The sequence below is a fragment of the Tiliqua scincoides genome, chromosome 4 (assembly GCF_035046505.1).
Source record: "Tiliqua scincoides isolate rTilSci1 chromosome 4, rTilSci1.hap2, whole genome shotgun sequence".
Taxonomy (NCBI): domain Eukaryota; kingdom Metazoa; phylum Chordata; class Lepidosauria; order Squamata; family Scincidae; genus Tiliqua; species Tiliqua scincoides.
Window position 1 is genome coordinate 4,992,501 of NC_089824.1, and position 14,101 is coordinate 5,006,601.

Consider the following 14,101-nt stretch of genomic DNA (forward strand, 5'->3'; position numbering starts at 1 on the left):
TACCCAGGCTTCGCGCACTGGAGAGGACACTCTGTTCCAGAACCACCATTCAGAGCGTGACTCCATAGTCTTCCGAGACTGAAGGATGCCAACAAGTTATGCGTAACAGAAACAATGGTACATGCTTCACCTGTTTACCCCTGTCTCCACCCCCCTTTTCTCCTTCTGGGGTCTTTCTTGTGTCAGTCTCTGGATTGCAAGTTCCACAGGCCTGCATTCTTCATCTATGTAAAGCAGGGTGTACACTGATGTCTCTGTTTTAATATTAAATTAAATGGCCCCCTTCCCATTAAAAACAGTTGGTGAGATCATGCACATGATTATGTTAAGATTTTCTGTGTGGTGAGGTGCCAAAGCACAAGAATAACAGATGGTTGGCAACCTTCAGTCTCGAAAGGCTATAGTATAAGCCTACAGCACCCGGTATTCCGAGGCGGTCTCCCATCCAAGTACTAACCAGGCCTGACCCTGCTTAGCTTCCAAGATCAGACAAGATCGGGCATGTGCAGGGTAACAGTGTGAATAACAGATATGCATTAGAAAAATATGGCAAAAGAAAAGAATCTTGATATACAAATGAACATATCAATGTGTTTGGCAGTGTTTCATTAGTGTTCATTGTGTGCACATTGACAGTGGGAAGGACGAAAAAGATACAAGAGAACTAAAAACTGAGGCCAACAGTGCATGCTCTGAATATGGAATTAATCTTATTCCTTTTTAAACCAGCAGGAGGACTGGAATGCAGGGCAGAGCAGTCCTGGCACAAATATTGACATTTTAAGGGGTTGCCCTGAGCAACCCTTGACCTTGGCCTGGTCAACATCTGATGGTGTCCTGGGGCTGAATGAATCAGAGAAACAATAAATGGACAGAACCAGGGAAATATCTTCATTCCTTCTCCTTGGACTACAACAAAACTCCTTTTCATTGAGTCCTACATTCTTATGATGCACTTGTCTCTTGCTTTGGATAGGTGGCAGGACAGAATGTTCCCCTGGTGAAGAGAGGTGCAAGCTATTTCTCCAACAGGAGCTGGTGCATCTCTCCCCTGGGAGCCATGTCGTGCATAATTGATTTTGGCTATGAAAGAGAAGCAGGAGAAGAAAAGTGCCCCCCCTTTCCATCCCACCCAAAACCGCTGTCTGAAATTCTCTGAGAGTGTGTCAACAGTGCGAAAGCACTGGTTATCCTCCTCCTGCCCTACGCACTCCGAGGTAGAAAATTGCTGTCAAGGCTTAGCAGAAAGATAAGGCAGCTTTGAAAGGGGGGGGGGCTGAAAGTAGCAGGCTTAAGCCAAAAGCCTGATCCTGCCTTGCCTGCCCCCAGTGGCGTGGCTACATGGTTGGCAACCTTCAGTCTCGAAAGACTATGGTATAAGCCTACAGCACCTGATATTCCCAGGTGGTCTCCCATCCAAGTACTAACCAGGCCTGACCCTGCTTAGCTTCCAAGATCAGACAAGATTAGGCATGTGCAGGGGGGCTTAGTAAGTGCTGCAGGCACTGCTTTGCACCATGTAAGCAGGCCCCTCCCATTGCTGTCCAGGCCCTTTCAGGCAATGAAATGCAACCCATTGCATTTTGTTGCCCATAATGACTCCGAAAGCGAGTGGGGGGGACTGCATACATTACTGCACCCCCCTCTGTAGCTACGCCCCTTTGCATGCCCCTTCCATTCACCAAGCCAGCCCGCCTTACTACGTATAATATCATATACGCAAAGGAGTTTGTGGAGCTCCCCGCCTTATGTTTTTGCCCATCATCTCATGGGTTCTTTACATCCACAATGGGATTTTCAGCCATTTTCTGTCATCCCCACATCTGCCTTTGGAGCAACCTGCCTTTCAAACTGTCCTGGCTCCATTCCAAACCCTGCCAAGCCGTGACAGCATCATGTACCACCCGCTTCTGTGAAAGAGCCTGAGCTCATAAGTGCCTTAGAATTATTGCACACCAATGAGGTTTCCATTGTAATTGGAGCTGGCGGCGCCTTTTATGTAATCGGCATGCAAACTCCCTTCCACTGTTTGCTGCTGGAGAGCCCGGTTGAGAGTGACAGAATTCATTACCCAGTGGAAAGAGGCAGGGGGCTTTCAAAAGAACCATTCATCAAGAGCAGAAGACTGGGGGTATGAAGATAGTGGGCAGAGCGCTTAGAAGACGCCAGGACCCCATCCAGACCATTGAAAATTACCCGTCTCCTTATCTTGGCAGCACCTGATTATGAAAAAGAAACATCAAAAGGAATGTTCTAATTGGCAATATGGTTTTGCGGTAAGGAGGAGGGCGATTTTCTCCACCAAAAGCCTATTTTGCTCTTGTGATGAGTGAATGATTGATCACTTGCACCATTTTGGGATGGCATGACTGGAAAGAGATGCAGTAACGTTAGCATATGCGCTATACGAAAGAGAACACTCATGGTACAAGACTGTTTTCCAAAGAGAGATGTGGCATTTGCAGGCGCTATTGCTCTGCACGTATTCCCACCAGAGTGACTGTAAAAGCATCAAGATAATGGCTGATAAAATCAATTAATAAAAACTTACTCCTAATATTAGCTATCCTGCTCTAGGTACCCCACAGGCATGCTGGTTGCACCAAGAGTCCAGATCATGGTGGAAGCCTAGTCCTAGGAGCTGGGCTTCCAATGGTTTGCAAAGGCAGTGAGAACCCCAGATAGCTCCGAGGTGAAGCCAGACATAACCAGCAAGGCAGGTTTGAATTTTGTCCAGCAGAAGTGTGAAGCAGACTGAAGATTTCAGTAACCTGCTGAGGAACAGAAAGAGATGCGTACATTATCATATGTACCCCTCCCCCTCCCTTCCCCCTTCGGAGCCATTCCGGGCAGTAGGAGTAAAACTGACATATTCACCTTGACTGTCCATACGCTCCATCCTGCCTTTGCCTCAATTTTGCTCCACCCCCACCTGAAATGGCTCCAAAGGGGAGGGGGAGGGGCCACTTGCATGCAGCAGTGAGGCTCCCTGCAAAATTTAGTGCTTTGCACCCCTTCTAACTATGCCACTGGTCCCAGTGAGCTCCGTGGGGCTTACTTTTCAGAAGACAGACCCAGGATTGCTCCATAAGCCTGTTTGGGATAGTGATGGGCACATGATGTGCAACAGCAACTCCACCATGTTAGCATAAAGTAATGTGCGTGCTTTGGAACGGGGAGCATGATTTGCAGTTGAGTCAGGTGTGGATTTTAAGAGGGACAGAGTGGGCAACGAGAAAACAGCATGGCCATTTCTCATGTATGGGAAAGTCTCTCACCCATACATATGGGACAGGAGAAATGAAAGGATGAGTTTTTGCACACCACGCCTAGATCTGTCCCAACACAAAGACTCATTTGAGTGGCATCTTCCAGGTATGTTTGTGGCTTGCTGCTAGAACATAAGAACATAAGAACAGCCCCACTGGATCAGGCCATAGGCCCATCTATTCCAGCTTCCTGTATCTCACAGCGGCCCACCAAATGCCCCAGGGAGCACACCAGATAACAAGAGACCTCATTCTGGTGCCCTTCCTTGCATCTGGCATTCTGACATAGCCCATTTCTAAAACCAGGAGGTTGCGCATACACATCATGGCTTGTACCCCATAATGGATTTTTCCTCCAGAAACTTGTCCAATCCCCTTTTAAAGGTGTCCAGGCTAGATGCCATCACCACATCCCGTGGCAAGGAGTTCCACAGACTGACCACACGCTTAGTAAAGAAATATTTTCATTTGCTAAATAGCTTACCCGGCAATCGAAACATCAGTGAGACTTGCCTTGCTTGCCAAAATCCATCGCGGCTTCCCGCCCACTTTTTCTTGTGCAGACAGCAGTTCTTGCTTGTCAGAGAGATTCTCAATTCAAAGGTTACGGACATCTCGCTCCTGTCTAATTTTCAGGCTGTCAGGTATGTCCGATGTTTTCTTGGCTCTCCCTGCAGGTGCGCTTCTCTCTAAAGGTTGCTTTTGATCATCATTTATTGTATTTAAGGATGCAGCCCTGCAACGGCTGTAAACAATGTGTCCGTCAAACTTTTGAATAATATCCCTGCTTGCCTGTAATTACAGAATGGGTGCACAAGGGTTAGGATATCAATTAGAATTTTAGGATTTCTGGTGCGTGGGGAAGGGAAAGTGCTCCCGCTTTGATGGTTTAGCAGGTGTCAGTAGGGTTGCCAGATTTGTTAGGTGACAGCTCTCTCATCTCAGGTCTGCCATTTGGCAGGAATGTAGGAAGGAAAAGAAAATCAGAAAACACAGCTTCTTCCAATAATTCGATACTAAACTGGGAGAAACTGGACCTGCTGAACTCTTGCTTTTTCTAGAATCCAGTAGTTTCCAAGATTTTGGACTGACAGTCAGCCTGAAGAAAACACAGGTCATGGTTCAGGATGTGGACTCACCTCCCTGCATTACAATCTCTGCGCACGAACTGGAGGTTGTCCATGACTTTGTGTACCTTGGCTCAACGATCTCCGACACTCTTTCTCTTGATACTGAGCTAAACAAGCGCATCGGTAAAGCAGCTACCACATTTTCCAGACGCACAAAGAGAGTCTGGTCCAACAAGAAGCTGACGGAACATACCAAGATCCAGGTCTACAGAGCTTGCGTCCTGAGTACACTTCTGTACTGCAGCGAGTCATGGACTCTTCGCTCACAACAGGAGAGGAAACTGAATGCTTTCCACATGCGCTGCCTCCGACGCATCCTTGGCATCGCCTGGCAGGACAAAGTTCCAAATAACACAGTCCTGGAATGAGCTGGAATCCCTAGCATGTATGCACTGCTGAAACAGAGACGCCTGCGTTGGCTGGGTCATGTTGTGAGAATGGATGATGGCTGGATCCCAAAGGATCTCCTCTATGGAGAACTCATGTAAGGAAAGCACCCTACAGGTAGACCACAGCTGCAATACAAGGACATCTGCAAGAGGGATCTGAAGGCCTTAGGGATGGACCTCAACAAGTGGGAAACCCTGGCCTCTGAGCTGCCTGCTTGGAGGCAGGCTGTGCAGCATGGCCTTTCCCAGTTTGAAGAGACACTTTGCCAACAGTCTGAGGCTAAGAGGCAAAGAAGGAAGGCCCATAGCCAGGGAGACAGACCAGGGGCAGACTGCACTTGCTCCCAGTGTGGAAGGGATTGTCACTCCTGAATCGGCCTTTTCAGCCACACTAGACGCTGTTCCAGAACCATTCAGAGCGTGATACCAGAGTCTTTCGAGACTGAAGGTTGCCAACTCCAATCGTTTCAATGGTCTTAATGGACAAATACAGGTTGAGCCTCATTATTCACGTGGGTTCCGTTCCAAGCACTCACATGGATGACAAAAAACGCACTATAGCAAATCAATTTAAAAAACAAAGTTTCTTTGCTCCGGTATTTAAAAACAGCCTTGCTGACCTTTGTGATGTAAGTTAAGAGTCATTAAGAAGACAATCCATCAATCAGTCCTCTGCTTCACTCAGTCCCTCCCTTCACCAATGAAAAGTGATCACCTTTCTTTCAGGGGGAAGGAAGGAGTCCGCTGGAGAGAGAAGGATTGATGGATTGTCAGTAAGCTGCCCCCCCCCTCTCACTAAGGAGGCTATTTTTAAAAGACTGATCAGTTTTTTAAACTGATTTTAAAGGGATGGATTTTTCCCCTTCTCCAGGGATCAGCACATTCCTTCTCATTTGCAGGGGCCATTCGTGTTGAGTCAAATCCGTGTATAAATAGGCTGGACCTGTAATGTACGTCAGCTTCTTATCCTAGGACACTGTATCCTGAACCGTCTGCCAGTCATTTATTTATTTATCCAGGTATTTATATACCACCATTCTTTGGTCGTCAGATTTCTCCTCAGACTTTAATCCAAGGCTGTTTACATAGGCAGGCTGTTCTAAACCCCCGTAGGGATTTTTACAACTGAATAGTTCCAGTCTTTCATAGAACTCCTCATTCCAGCTGGATTCCTTCCCAGTCTGGCCTCTCTCTGGCCCTTCGCCTCCCGCGCTCCACTTGACGGCAACTCCTCTCTGCCACCGAGGGTCAGCTCATCAGTATATCAGCGTGTCGTCAGTTCTCGGGTTCTTCTGGTTGTTTTGAACTGGCAGCCTCAGATCTTCAGAAATACAAGGCGGCAGCTCTACCAACTGAGCCAGACCTCCTGCCTCCAATCGTAGCAAAGAGAGTGTGTCCCCAGATTTCCTAGAACAACATAGATGTTGAAAATCTGAGGATTTCGTTACTCATCACTACAGTCTATAGTGGCGCAGTGCCCCATAGTGTGTTCCTTACGGAATGGGGGTGCCACGCCTCCTTTGTGAATCCTGGGACAAATTCTGCCAACATCACATGGTATCCTGGAGGGAGAGCACACTGGCTTGTAGTTTGTAGTGGAAACGTGCAAGAGCTCTCAAGGAGATAGGTTGTGGTGTCAACAGTGGCCCCTTGCCCGGAGAGGTCCAGAAAACATGGGGTTAAAGCCTAGGCTTTCAGCAGTGGGTGTGCAGCACAGCTGCAACCACTTGAGGCAACAAGGTCTTCAGGGATAAAAGCAGCACCTGCAGGAGGGAGAGTTTTGTGGGTAGTAAAAGGTGGAAATGTTGGAGGAAGGAACGAGGTAGGAATGACTAACTAACAAACTGGTTGACTGACTGACAGGCTGGTGGACTGACAAACTGGTGGATGACTCACGAACTGGTTAACTGACTAATGAACTGGCTCATATACTAACTGACTGGCAAACTGACTAACTGGACAGAGATTGCCAAGTGGTGGAGAGCTGAGGGGGAGCTGCTGTACCTACAAGAGTTGCTGCTTGGAGAACTGGAGAAAGGATCCTTCAGTCCCACAGGCAAGCTACCTACCAGTTACCTTCCCGTTGGTGCTGGGGTCCAGCAGTAGTTTTGTACGCCACTAGAGCTAGCTGTGTTCGAGCGAGGGGTACTAATTCACTTAAAGTGGGCTTAAGTTCTCCAGGCCAAGTTTGGAGAGGGGATTTGGCAAAACACCATTATTCTGGACCAGGGGTCTCCAAGCCCCGGCCCGGGGGCCAGATGCGGCCCGCAGCAAGCCTCTTTCTGGCCCGCGTCCAACCTCTTGTCCCCTGAACGCCTCTGGCCCACTCAACTGAACATGACCAGAACTATGCTCTGATTGTGTCTGGAGAGTGTTCTGAGGGCCAGAGAGGTTGAATGAATGAGTCCATTCATTCATTTATTCACTCATCTAAGTTCCATCTCTAATTTATTTAAATTTTATATTTAATTTTTTTTTTTCTGGCCCTCCACACCACGCCAGATATTTGATGTGGCCCTCTGGCCAAAAAGTTTGGAGACCCCTGTCCTGGACCCTGGGAACAAAGCAGTGGAGGCGGCTGCAAAAGTGATGCAATCTAGGGCTAGGATGCTACAGGTTTGGTGGAAAGCAAAACATATGGGTGAATCTGGAGATTCATCAGGGATTTCCAAGAGAGCCAGGAGAGTTTTGATGAGGACATTTCTCAATAGGACTCTGCTTAGGAAAGGCTAGTGGATAGCTCTGTATAGACATAAGAGCCCAGTGCACTCAGTGCAATCACCTCCATATGTGAGCTATTGAATTTGGTGGATGATCAGTTCCTAAGATCACATGGTTATTCAAAAAAGTAAGAAATCACCCTTGCCTCATGATTCCTGTGCCTGTATATCTTTTTTTACATTTTCCCATCTTTCCCAGGGGGGCTATGTGCAAACTGACCCCACATTGGCAACAGTTGTGCTGTGTCACTATGTAAATCTTGGGCAAAGCTGACCATTATGGGTTGTGTTGGCTTGCTCATTAATGTCTCAACTGCACTGATACAACAACCCAGAAATGTGACGGAAATTTTCATTTCTTCGTTCGTATTTCTCTATGAGACGCCCTAGTAACAAGGCAGTTCCCTCAATTGTACCGATAATATATTCGCTTTAAAGCATTAATTCCTTGCTAGCATATTTGAGTTTACACAGTGAGCCATGATTCTGACATTCTCTCTTCCTCATTTATAAAAAAGAAAAAAACAAATCACAATATTTGTCATCCACTTAGAAAACCCTATAAGGATGCCATTGGAGACAAAGCCACTTACGGAACTGAAGAAACCCAGGCACATCTTTCTAAATTGGATGTATTTCTTTATTTATTTCCAAATAATTGATCTGAAATGCAGTCTGAACATATACCAATGGCTGTATCTAAAGTGCCATATTTTGTGAATATAATTACGTGGAAACTATGTTTTTGATAAATACATTCAGAAATAATGAGGCTTTTAGCCAGGAAAAACACAGCTCCTGCGCACCAAAGAGGTTTGCTTTTTCTGTTTCTCTCTTCCTCACTCATGAACACAGCCCTCTGCTTAGTTCATATGCTTTTCTTTCCCTGCCTGGATTCCCTGCCTGAAAGGAAACAGAGACTTTGTCCTGAAGCATCGCAGCCTTTACAGCATTATCTTGTTTAACTTGCAAACCTATTCTCTCTCTGGGGGCCTATACAGCAGTGGCATTGTTAGGAAGATGTGGGGGTGCAGACGTCAGTGGGTGACATCCTCGGGGGCTGGGGGATGACACCACTAGTGGCCAAAATGTCGGAAACCTTTTGGAAAATTTGTATTTTTAAATAATGCCATCATGTTATATATCAATGGAAAGGTAATTTCATGTGGAACGTAATGAGCCAAACCATGTTGAATTATCTGTATTCTGTCAAATGTTATGGCCAATTAACCAGAAAAAGAAAACACAACTACCTTATGTAACAAAAAAATAGGTTTCTTCAACTCAAAACTGACCAATTAGATAGTGTTCCAAGAGCCAATGAGGTGATATTATGACGCATCAGTGAACCAATGAGGTGTTAGTATGAATCAGCTGTCATTTTCATGTACCAGAGCTAATACTAGAACTCATCACGGGGGTGACACAAAGCCTCTGCTACATAGTGATTTATCATGGATCTTACCACAAGGCCAACTGCAGCCTGCCCCATTCAATCCACTCATTTGCCTCCACTGATCTTCCCCCTCCCATTCCCTGGACTGGAAAAGAAAGAGGGGGATAACATGGAAGGGTGGTGGGCTAGAGTGTCACAGGAGTAGAGGATGGCATATTACCACTTAAGGGGGGGCAGTGTTTGGTGTACCATCTCAGGCACCAGGATGTCTTGGGACAGCCCTGGACCCCATGATACTTTGTTAACTCATCCCTTATCTGGTACAGTGCTGAAGAATACAGTGCAGAACACCATGGGTGTTCATGACATACTTGACACTGAGATAGAATGAAAAGCTAGCTGTTAACTGTTGAAAGCTAGTGCTTGCAATTCTAACTGCTCCGAAGGACCTGTGCAGAGAGAGACCTCTTCATTCTTCTTGTTGGCAACCTTCAGTCTCGAAAGACTCTGGTATCGCGCTCTGGATGGTGGTTCTGGAACAGCGTCTAGTGTGGCTGAAAAGGCCAATCCGGGAGTGACAATCCCTTCCACACCGGGAGCAAGTGCAGTCTGTCCCTGGTCTGTCTCCCTGGCTGTGGGCCTTCCTTCTTTGCCTCTTAGCCTCAGACTGTTGGCCAAGTGTCTCTTCAAACTGGGAAAGGCCATGCTGCACAGCCTGCCTCCAAGCAGGCTGCTCAGAGGCCAGGGTTTCCCACCTGTTGAGGTCCACTCCTAAGGCCTTCAGATCCCTCTTGCAGATGTCCTTGTATCGCATTCTTATTACCTGACATCATTTTAGGTGAATAGGCAGGACATTAGAACACAGTCCTTTCCACTTACAAAACAGGCCCTCTTCCATTAAGCTACAACTCCTCCTTTACAATTAACGTACACATTAATTATACAAATCATGGCAGCCTCCTTATTGAAACACCACAAAAAGGAGAAAAAATAAACTAAGACAAAAATTAAGAGGCGTGTGCATTCATTTGGGGCCCATTGGCTTGGTTTTGTGTTTGTCCCCAAATGAATGCCTACAGAAAAGAACGGAGGTCCAAGTGAAATGCAATGAAATGGATAGTGCATGCCTTTTGTTGCTTTGGAACGACATTTGTTTTCATAAAGGGGGCTCGCTGTGGAGCCCAGCAGCAGCCTTTGGCCGTTCTCTGTGTACACTTTCAACAGGCCTCAGCAGAGCATCTTTCTCTGCCTGTGTAAAAATTAAAAGAGCTTTTTTTTTTTCCAGAAAAGAAAAACACGGCCACTGCTACAGGGCAACAAATAACCCCCTCATATACATAATGGCGCGCACACTTAATGGCATATACTGAATGCAACTAACAAATGGAATAAATTAAGAAGAGGCGAGTGATGAAAAGAATGTGATTTTAATGAACAAAGTTCTAAACAAATGAAGTGTTTTAATAAAGAAAATGGAGCAATGAATATCTTGCATGCCTTTTAAAAACAAGAACAATTTTGATTATCTTTTTATGGAGAGAGACCACATGAATGTACAGGTTGAGTATCCCTTACCTGGACTGCTTAGGATGGGAAGATGTCTGGATATAGGATTTGTCTGGATTTTGGATTCAGTGCCTGTATATGATGATAAATGCTCCCTCTTGCTCCTTTCACTGAGATCCCTAAGGATGCCTGCTGGCCTCTGACATTTTTCAGCAGTTTCTGTACAGGTACATACCACAGAGCAGAGAGTAGGATGTACAGCCTGTACTTGTAAAGCTAGGTGGGTCCCAATAGAACGTTGTCTGATCTCAGAAGCTAAGCAAGGTCAGGCCTGGCTAGTACTTGGATGGGAGACCGCCTGGGAATACTGGATGCTGTAGGCTTATACCATAGTCTTTCAAGACTGAAGGTTGCCAGCCACTTGCACTGTATGTGGGAATGAGCATAAGACCTTCTAGTGTTCACACTACAGAAAATGCTACACAAGTGCTCCTTGTGTACTTGCTGTGTTCCAGTGGAGTAGCTAGAGGGGGTGGAAAGCACTAAGTTTTGCAAGAAGCCTCACCACGGTGTGCAGGCAGCCCCTCCCACTCCCCTTCAGAGCCATTCTGGGTGAGGGGAGCAACCTGCCTTGACTACACTCCATCCTGCCTTGTGCGCTCCATCCTGCATTCTCTTCCGTTGTGCTCCCAATGCCCGGAATATCATAAGAACATAAGAAGAGCCCTGCTAGATCAGGCCAAAGGCCCATCTAGTCCAGCTTCCTGTATCTCACAGTGGCCCACCAAATGCCCCTGGGAGCACACAAGACACAAACACAACCTGTGGCCTGGTACCCTTCCCTGCATCTGGCAATCAGAGGCAGCCTGCATCGAAAACCAAGAGCTTACGCATACCTACTATGACTTGTAACCCGTCTCTTGTAACTTGTCTCTGAAACTTGTCAGCTTGCATGCTGCGGTGAGGCTCCCTGCAAAACCTGCTGCTTTGCACCCCCTCTAGCTTCGCCACAGGTGCGTTCATAGTTCTCCTGTTCAAAATTCACAACTGTGCCTTCTGCAGTCTGCAATGGCCTGTGACTTGGCTCTGCACTTTGGTGCTTTCTGCACTCCCAAGAGTCACAGCGTCACAGAATTCAGAGTCACTGAGAAATCCCTGCAGGCTTGCAGTACTGAGCCCACGCTACATTTAAACAGCTAGCTTAGCGCTGAATCGTACTCCATCATGCATTGGGCTATGGCCTGCACCCAAAAAAAGAAAGTCCCTGCTGGCTTCTTCGCTGAGTTGTGCTGAGAGCACAAAAGCTGCCTACAATAAAAGTTCACGGCTTATGAATAGTACCAACCGTGTGTGTGTGTCTGTGTGTGTGTGTGTGAAAAATAAGACAAAAATGTCCAGATTTCTGAATAGTCTGGATTTTATCTGTCCTATAAAAGGTGTATTATTTATTGATTTATTTTATTTTTCACATTTTTATACCGCCCTTCCTCCAAAGAGCTCAGGGTGGTTTACACAGCTGCTGCTCCCCTCTTTCTTGTCCTCACAACAACCCTGTGAGGTAGGTGAGGCTGAGAGAAAGTGACTGGCCCAAAGTCACCCAGGAAGCTTTGTGGCTGAGGGGGGATTCGAACCTGGATCTTCCAGGTCTAAGTCCGCCTCCCAAACCACTACACCACCCTGGCTCTAATATGCAACAGAACTTAACCATGACTCACGCATCACAATAAAATTCTGAAGTTATGCCAAAAAGGTTAAGTCTCAGATAGCACTGACTGGCCTAGTACATAAGAAACTTTTTTACTTATCTCTGCATAAGCCTAAGGCTGTTTATGGGTCTCCTCTGACATAAGCCAATCATTTTGATGGTGTATATCCAAGGAGAGTAAAAGGGCAGGGAGATTTTGAAAAGAGGGGATAAGATCCAGTGTGCATAACTGGTCACTGATGCTGCCGTCCCTCCCCTGACACACCTCTGGTTCCTCCCCCATCATGCCCCATTACTGCCTCTGCTCACAAACTGTCCCCTGTGCCTACTTAGCCAGTTGCACCAGTGGCAACCAATGCAGCCGCTTTTTTTTAGGTCAGTGGCTCAAAAATGGCCACCAGTGGTGTACATCATGCATCATCAGAGACCAATAGATTCTCTGGTCTAGACAAAAAAGACTTGATTAGATTGAAGAGTGGTTTCCTGATTTAAGGTCCTCAGGTTTGACTTTGCAGCAGTCCTAGTGTGTCTTTCATGGTCAGAGTTTCTCCTGAAGTCAAGAAATTTCCTCAGACTGGTCAAGGGTTGATGCGGATTGAGTTTAGTGACCCAGGCCCTCAGAGGATTCCCTGTGCTTATTGGAGAGTGACTCATCTGGGGTAAAAACAAGGCACAGGCTTTGGAGGCCAGGACTCATCTTTTCTCTCCACGTCCCTTAGTTTAAGCACTTCGAGCTTTCGGATTTCACAAGACTGACCAAATGGGCCTAGGGACAAGTTCTCATGTCACTAGGGAATGAAGGTGACATTACCTTTACACATTCATTACAGGCCGTAATGGCACTGAGCATGCACTCCTGGAGGAGATCACCCATCCCCATCAGACTACTTGTTCTTTGCTCTGCAACCCTCTGCAGCTCCAGCCAACTACAATCAGAAAAGTCCAGTTCCCTACTCTCTCTGGCCCTTCTATCCTTGAGTCTGTTCAGTTTCATGGATGAAATGTCAAACCATCGCCTTGGTCTGTTTGCCAGCATCAGTCAGACAAAAGAGACCATCAGCCAGAAGTCCGTTGGAACCGAACACACAGCACTTAAATTTTTTAAAAAATCAGAAAGCAAACAGGGTTGCAATCAATTAAAATGCCTCCTCTTACAGTATAAAAGATCAGTAACACATATAAATTGATGCTATTGTGGTATATTTTGGATATTTCAAAAATATCAGGACTGACAAGAAGGCATCTGCATCATATTCTGGACTCAGAAATAATGAAAACTGTTTCTGTGTGAGAAGAATACAAGCTGTCACGGCAAGGCAGGAAAGGGGGCCTGGTCTGTGGATCTCTGCCCAGGCTATTCACAGTGAGTGGATGCCCCGCTCTGTCATCAGCAGGAACAAATGGAGCAATGCTGCGTGGATGACAGCCCTTTGTATAATTCATGTACCCTCCAAATGTCTTGAAGCGGGACAGAACAGATGTTGCCGGATAGCCAGGGCGGCAGAAGGTGGCGAGGGGTTTGCTCTTTCACCAAAGCAATTTCACATCTCCAAACCATTTAATCTCCAATGAGTGCTGGCCTGGATTTTCCCTGGATTCTTAACCTTCTTGGTTGCTGCAGGCCAGACTCATCAGACTGCAAGAGACTGTCCTGATAGGACATCACAGAAGAGCCCTGCTGCATCAGACCAGCGTTTTTGTTCTCACACTGATGGCTCAAAAACATCAGTCGAAGGCATACTGTGCTGTACTCTCCCACTACTGCTCCCCTGCAACTGGTATTCAGAGGCATATTGCCACTGAACTGGAGGAGCACATTGCCATCATGACTGATAGTAGCTGTTTCTTAACACCCCCCCTTCCAGAACGGAAAATACCCCTGATTGCATTTCCCCCAGAATAACAGAATGTTTACTAATGAGAGTGCAAGACTTAAGGGCACAATCAAAAGATGCCCTTGGGCCAACGCAATTCCCTTGCGCTGGC

The 14,101-nt window shown here is 46.6% G+C and overlaps 1 protein-coding gene and 1 pseudogene across 7 annotated transcripts in view; one reads left to right on the plus strand and one right to left on the minus strand.

The window, feature by feature from the left end:
* The window catches only part of TSNARE1 (t-SNARE domain containing 1), a 417,418-nt gene that overhangs the window by 324,481 nt on the left and 78,836 nt on the right, over nt 1-14,101 (plus strand). The window lies entirely within an intron of this gene.
* LOC136650851 (5S ribosomal RNA) lies at nt 1,380-1,504 on the minus strand (annotated as a pseudogene).